This window comes from Corapipo altera, unplaced genomic scaffold (assembly GCF_003945725.1).
Source record: "Corapipo altera isolate COAL_440 unplaced genomic scaffold, ASM394572v1 44, whole genome shotgun sequence".
Taxonomy (NCBI): domain Eukaryota; kingdom Metazoa; phylum Chordata; class Aves; order Passeriformes; family Pipridae; genus Corapipo; species Corapipo altera.
Genome location: NW_020884880.1, coordinates 4,825,441 through 4,833,322, shown reverse-complemented (window position 1 = coordinate 4,833,322; position 7,882 = coordinate 4,825,441). Strand labels below are relative to the sequence as shown.

Sequence of the window (7,882 nt, the reverse complement as noted above, 5' to 3'; positions counted from 1 at the left end):
ACTCTTGACTAAAAGAGAGCATGTACCATGTTCTTAGACAAGATTTATGCCTCTGGTGTTTATTTTATCGTTTTAGCTACTTTTTTTATAAATTGTGTGACATGCTGTCACAATGTCATCTGAATTCCAAGACAAAAGCATTGAAATCGTATAAAAATCACTTCAAAGTCTTGTCATATTGTCTCAGATTTGAAACGCTGAGATTTTATTGAGATTTTATTTACCACTGTAAGTAATTTCCACAATATTAAGAAACTCTAAATCAGAGCATTCAAGTACAGCACGAAAATTTTATTGGAGAGCATCATACCTTGCTTATTTTTTTGTAAACTGATGCTATTCCTAAGAGATTATCTTTAGCTCTTCATAACAATGGCAGTGCTTTCCAAGCAAAAATTAGATATGGTTAATTACTGACTTTCAGGCAATCAGTTGCCACTTTTAGGGGATGAGGAAAAATAGACATCTTTCCTATTAGAGAAAAGAAAGACATACCATATTTGTCATAGAGATACAGCTTTGAATTTCACTAGTCTGCTGAAAATTGTTCTAATTCATCAAAGTTCCTGGACTATTAAACGTAATCTAGAATGAATTTGCAATTAGCAGTCTGACAGTGCTCTACTGCTGACACACATGTATGCTTGAAAGAAAGACATATGTACATTATATGATGTGTTTTCCATTAAAAAGAAAATGGGATATATTTGTCTGTGCTTAATCAAAACAATAAGCCTGATAAGGAAATTTCTTTCGGGATTAGATGGGTTCTTTTGGTTTGGTTTTCTGTTTGGTTTTTTGTTTGGGTTTTGTTTGTTCATTTGTTTGTTTTGTTTGTTGTTTGTTGGGATTTGGTTTTATTGGGTTGGGGGTTTCTGTTGGTTTTAGGGTCTGTTTTACACTGGACAGTTAGAACAGATTAGCAGGCTAGAAACATTTAGGGAGAACTTTGGGTAGGTCTCTGTTACATACAAAGCTCATGCAGATATGCTCACATATCAGTATATGTGCTGTTACATCTCCAGATGTCCAGACTTCTGTCTATTTTGATCCCTTTCAAGTAGAGGTTAAAGAAATTAATTCAAAAAGATAAATTTATTATAAAAAGATTCATTTCTAGAACTTGGGGGTTATAGCTACAAATTATTAAAAATTTTTAAGCATATCAGGCAAATCTCCATCCACTATAGTGTATAATATACACATACATAGAGTGAAAGAATGATAACCACATCCCTTGTACCAATGGCTTTGAGAAGGATCTGATGATCTGATGTCAGTCCCAGATACATCCTTTCTCAGTGTGACTGAAAATTCTTCAATTAAAAAGAAAGTACATAAAACAGATAAAATGTTTTGGTTAAGATACATATAATCAGATTACAGATAATTTATCCTGAAACTAAGAACCAGCCAAGGAGTAATGGAAAAGTCTTTTTGCTTTGTCATAGGTGATACAGGTAAGAATTGCAACTAGTAAATCCATGGATGTGAAGGATATGAATTTCACTTCATACATCCCACCAATTATCATACACTTAGGAATATTGTCTAGGTTTACCTCCGCTAGAATTAAAAACTGTGACATAATGAAATGAGACATCAAGTTTTCAGAAAGTGAAAAGAGGCTATAAAGCTCTAACCCAACTTCAAATCAGTTAATGAGACCCCTTCTAGATATATAAATGGGCTCATTTAAAGTACAGTTTGAAAATAAATTGAAGCATTTAGAAATTTTTTCTTTGCATTCATGATTTCTCCTCCTCATACAAAATAGAAGAGACCGTTTAGTGTAATAACACTTAAAATCCCAAGACTCTCCTTTATTTTAATTGTTTGGGCAGTCTGAACTTCCAGAATGAAAATATGGGACTTGTCATCTGGGGTTACTCTTTAGTGTCTTATGACTTCTGCAGAGGAGGGTGAATACAAAGGCAGATCCACAGTCTAGAGAAACTCCAGTTCTTCCGAAGTTTGTCACTATGACATATGAATCTAATTTATCAGATATTTTTAACATTGTTTTACCCTGTTTACGCCATGACTTCCTTTCTGTTGACCTGAATAGCCGAAGCCTATGTATTTCTGATGGGATTTTGGTAAATAGTTTCTCCGTCTGGCTTTTAAATTTTTTCTTGTGTGTTCAAGAGGTAACTTCAAAAGCTTTTGCAGGTTCTGTATCTAGTAGTCAGGGGTTTATGATTATCATCAAACAATTTCATAACTAAGATGCAGGGAATACATGCCATGAATTTTGAATCAAGTAACAGAGATGCAACAAGAGGCAAAAAACTTCAGCTGAAAATCTTTAACATGAGAGTCTTGATGGAGTCTGTACTAGAGTTTCATATGCTTTTTTAATGGTATTAGAACTTTTTGTATTAACAAGGCAAATAATACATTTTATTTCAAAATCTGAGCTTTATTTAACCACTCTTTCTTGGTTTTTGTTTTTTTTTCATTAGAAGCTAAAAAGTTTGGACAAAGTTCATAAAAAAAAATGTAATTTTCAAAGAGACTTAGTTTCTCCCTGAAATAAATTCTTATTCATTTACAGACTCACTATCTGTATTATGTATTATGCTGCAATTTTTACTGTTTCACTTTCCATGATTTGATTGATTCAAAACGCAAATTAAAAGCAGCAAAAAGACTATATACTTGCAAAAAACCCCCCCAACTTTAATAACTTTTGGTTGAACTGAAAAATTCTGAAACATTCTGAAAAATTTTTACCTTGGATTTGTTTTGTGTTACCTTTTTTTAGACAATAAATTTGTTTTTTTAAAGTTTTATCTAATCTTGTCAGTGGGATTCCTATTTGTAGTGAATATTAATGCAATGTTATCTCATGAGAGAGATTATGTTATAAATATTTATTTTATTTTTTATAGCCTACTATAATTTACTGACCAAAACTCATGGAAGAACACAGTTCTCTAGCTCAGTGATACAGAATATGTTAAGCCAAAACCCATTGAAAGACTCCCATTAACTTCAGGGGAACCCTTTAACAGATTCAGTGCATATTTTTTACCTCCATGTCTGCTGCCAGCAAATATGCACTAAGCATGAAAAAGACATCTAAAAACCAGCCAGATATACTGCCTGGATCAAAGGAGCATGTTTCACTCTGCAGCCAGTTCCACAGCACCCTTCTGTTTTCCCACGGGCTGCTGGGCTTGGTATCAATTCTTTGGGCTTTGTACTAATCATTCCTTTTTTGTGCCTTTGCCTATCGAGTAGAAGCTTTTTATTGTGTCCAGAGTAGATTTCTGAAGTCACCTCCCAGGACTAAAAGCAGTGCACATACTGGACAAATACCTGGTGCTTTTAGTCTTCTGATAGGCTATCTGAAGCCCAGGAGGCCTCATAGGGTAGGAATAACATGATAGTGGAGCTGGGAAATATACCTTGACCAGGGACCCTCTTAGGTGACACAGCAGTTGGTGCAACCTCAGGAACTTTCTTCCCTTGTCTAATCCTATAACCCCTGCCAGCCAGTGGGAACTGATGAAGCACTTACCTATTATAAGAGTCTTAGAGTCAATGCATGAGATTTAACCAGCCTGAATCCAAACAAATTAGATAGAAGGGGATATTTTAAAATGCTTTTTATTGTTTTAACTTTAGAGACTGAGAAAAAAGACCTTTTTTAAGATTCTGTCATTCTCCTGCTTACAGAAATACTGCAAACCTTCTGCCACTGCCATAGTTTCAATGGCTTGCTGCAATTTGCCGTCTGTGACAATGTTCAATAAATAGAAATTGTAAAGTGCATCAAAATTATATTTAAGAATCCTCTTCATCTGCAGAAGACCTGGTTATTAGCTATATTGCACATTTAGCTCCAAAGGTTCTGATTATAATCAATAACTAATCAGAAAGTAACTTACACAAATGAAATCCTGAATAATATAAAACTGAGTCATAACTTCCCCAAGTACATAAATACTAACCCTTTTATTGAAAAAATATGCAGTTAGCACTTTTTCTCTTTTTATTGTAACATCTTTTTCAGAAACAAATTTAAAAAGTGAATTTGCAGCAGCAGCCTCTGCTTTCAAGGGCTCTGTATCTACAGTAGTGCATCCACTTTAATCAGAAAAGTTGGACAAGTGCCCTCTCAAAGGCATGGTGCTGGAGAGAACATGCAGGTGGATCTGATTGGAATGGAAGATCCGGGGGTAGAACACCTCTCTGAAATGGACAAAAATGAATCAGAAATCCATCTGCAGAACATGCAAGCTAACACTTGTCTCAGCTCGGAAGCATAACTCAAATGCTGTGGGAAAAAGTGTGGTGAATAGAGTTATTTATGGATGTCCAGGGATGAAAGCTTTGCCTATAAAGAAAACCCACAGACACTCAGTGAGGTAAGCACCAACAGTGTAATAAGATTTAATGTGACCATCAAAAGGGAAATAAAATGGAAAACTTTTTCATCACACTTTCTATAGCGAGGGCAAACTGCAGGAATGACCTTTACTGCTAATGCCAAAACAGTGAGCCAAATTCACTCCCGGTGTGACAGCGCTGAATTCCAGTAAATTACGCCAGGGATGACCTTGGTCCATTCTGTTTACATATCTTAGCTATAAGTACCCAACAGTAGCCAGAGCATATTGCTTGAAGCAAAAACTTTTAACCGTCCAGAAAAATCACACCCCCCCAAAAAAAAACTAAACAAACAAACAAAAAAAAAATCACAAAAAACCAGCCAATTTTACTGAAAATTCAATTCAACTTGGGCTTAACAGCAATGCCAACAACAAACTGGAGGTAATTCCTGCTCAAGAAATGGCTTCACTATCCACCCAAAACACAATAGCATGCATCAAACATTTCACTACCAGAGAACAAAGCAAAACAGAACATTTTTCATTTATTATGAGTATCCTGAAGGTAAAACTGTAGTACCTAACAGCTTCTAAAATGTTCTTGCTTTATGTTTTTAACTGTTCCATGGACAGCTTTTATGCCATCTCTTATTTGGCTTTTATCACTGGCCCTCATGGCAGGAGAGATGAAAATCTACAATAATTCCCCAAAACATCAAGAATTCATAGCAGGTTTAGCTCATGTAATTCTAACTAACAGTAAAGTGCTGGTAGCAGTGCACCTGTAATAACTACTTAGACCTTTTTCCCCTACATTGACCCCAAAACAATCCCAGGACACCTACAAGAGGAAGTATCATCACTGATGGACTCCAGCACCTGCAAAAACAGTTTTTTAACGAAAATGTTAAAATTGTTTAGCAGGTCCTGGGGTCCATCAGTGCCGGCACATTTTAAACATCACCTCCTAAGGGCACAGGAGCAATAGTTCCCAAATGCCGGAAGTTGAGCAGGAGAGGCAGAAGGTTGGCTTGGATGAACAGGAATCTTCTCGTGGAAATAAGGTGAAAAAGGAAGTGTATGCCCAGTGAAAGCAGTCAAGTGACATGGGATGAATAGAGATGCTGCTTGACACCATAGGCAGAAAATTTGTGTGATCAAAGCTCAACTGGAGTGGAAGCTGGCCAGAAACACTGGGAACAATAAAAAGAGTTTTTCAAATATATTGATGGCAATAGGCAGTATAGAAATATCATTGGGCCATTAGAGAATGAGGATGGTCACCTCACAATCAAGGTGACAAGACAGAGGTGTTTAACACTTTCTTTGCCTCTCTCCAACAGTGATGACGGAACAAGGGGGTCTCAGTACCCTGAGCTGGAGGACCATGACTGCCAGAATGATCAACTCCAAGTCAACCCTGAAATTGTGCGGGATCTGCTACTCAAGCTGGATCCCTACAAACCTATGAGACCTGATGGGATTCGTCCCAGAATCCTCAAAGATCTAGCTGATGTCATCACAGAACCTCTCTTCATGACTTTTGAGTGGTCTTGGGATTCCAGAGAGTCCCAGCTGACTGGAAGCTGGTAAAAGTTCTCCCAGTTTTCAAAAGGGGAAGAAGGAGGACCGTGGAAACTGCAGGCCTGTTAGTCTCACTTCTGCGCCTGGTAAAGTTATGGAGAAGATTATTCTGGGAGGTATTGAAAAATGCCTGAAAGACAACGCAGTCATTGGTCACAGCCAGCACAGCTTCATGAGAGGGAAGTTCTGCTTATGTAACCCAAATAGTTGATCAAGGGAAGCCAGTTGATGTAACTCTTTGGATTTCAGCAAAGCTTTTGATACTGTCTCTCACAGGATCCTTCTGGAAAAAATGTCCAGCACACAGATGGATAAACACATCATGTGGTGGGTGAGCAATTGGCTTACAGGTCGAGCACAGAGGGTAATAGCAAATGGGGTAACGTCAGACCGGTGACCTGTCACTAGTGGGGTTTCACAGGGCTCCATTTTGGGCCCTGTGCTCTTCAACATCTTCATAAATGACTTGGATGCAAGACTGGAGGAGATACTAAGCAAGTTTGAAGATGACATGAAACTGGGAAGAGTTGTTGATTTCCTCAAAGGCAAGGAGGCCCTGTAGAGAGACCTTGACAAATTAGAGGACTGAGCAATCATCAGTCATATGAAATTCAACAAGGCAAAGTGCCAGATTCTGCACCTGGGATAGGGCAACCCCAGATGTACAGACAGACTGGGGAATGAGATGCTGGAAAGCAGTGCCTGGGGGAAAGGGACCTGGGGGTCCTGGTCAATGGCAAGTTGAATATGAGTCAGTAGTACCCTGGCAGCCAGGAGAGCCAACCATGTCCTGGGGGGCATCAGACAAAGCATCACAAGCTGATCGAGGGAGGGGATTGTCCTGCTCTGCTCTGCACTGGGGAGGTTTTACCTTGAATATTGTGTGCAGTTTTGGGTACCACAATGTAAGAAAGACATTAAGCTGTTAGAGAGCGTCCAAAGAAGGGCGATGAAGATGGTGAAGGGCCTTGAGAGGAATCTGCCTGAGGAGTGACTGAAGTACTTTGTTTGTTGAGCCTTGAGAAGAGGAGACTGAGGGGAGACCTCATTGCGGTTACAACTTCCTTGTGAGGGGAAGAGGAGAGGCAGGCACTGATCTCTTCTCTGTGAGGATCAGAAACAGAACCCAAGGGAATGGTCTGAAGTTGTGTCAGGGGAGGTTTACATTGGGTATTAGAAAAAGGTTCTTCCCCCGGAGGGTATTTGGGCACTGGAACAGGCTCCCCAAGGAAGTGGTCACAGCACCAAGCCTGACAGAGTTAAGGAGCATTTGGACAACACTCTAAGGCACATGGTGTGACTCTTGGACATGATCCTGTGCAGGGCTCGTTGGTCTTTGTGGGTCTCTTCTCACTCTGCATGTTCTGTGATTCCGTGATACTGTAGTTCACATAAATATATACTATAGTGCTTTATAGGGTTATTCCCAGGATAAATGGCTTCACCAAAGACAGATAGTTGCTTCAGTAATAGCAGTGTATGACTTGAGACAATACCAGAATGACTTGCAACAATACAGAATCAGAGGAACTGATTCTGCTTTATTGTCTTCAAAACAAAAAGCCTGGGCCACTGAATGGCCCATGGTCTCTGGCTCCCCCAGAGTTAAAAATAGTCTCCCAGTGTTGTACAGATTTTCCACTGTACTCACGGTATGCGCTCAGAAAGACCTGCAAAGACAAGGATCTGGGTAGCAGATCAGGATCAGGACAAGGATCTGGGTAGCAATTCGAACCATAGCTTTCTGTCATTCAGTGACTACAAATCAGAAGGCAGGGTGCCTAGAAGCCCAAAACATCTCTACTTCAAACTACCCAGTCTTCTCAATCCTTCCTTTAGCAGGTTTCACATTCTCATTCTGTAGGCACTCAGACACCAATGGCAGCTGTCTTTCTTCAGTGCTGTGCTTTTCATCTGCCTCACACCAGTCTCAGCCTGTGATCCTATTTCTCTTTGCA

At 39.1% G+C, this 7,882-nt stretch overlaps 1 long non-coding RNA gene across 1 annotated transcript in view; it reads right to left on the bottom strand.

Moving 5' to 3' along the window:
- Positions 1–370: 370 nt before the first annotated feature.
- The window catches only part of LOC113945406, a 17,639-nt gene continuing 10,127 nt past the window's right edge, over positions 371–7,882 (bottom strand). The window contains exon 4 of the long non-coding RNA XR_003527073.1: positions 371–471. This is a non-coding gene — a long non-coding RNA (uncharacterized LOC113945406). The remainder of the gene's footprint in view (positions 472–7,882) is intronic.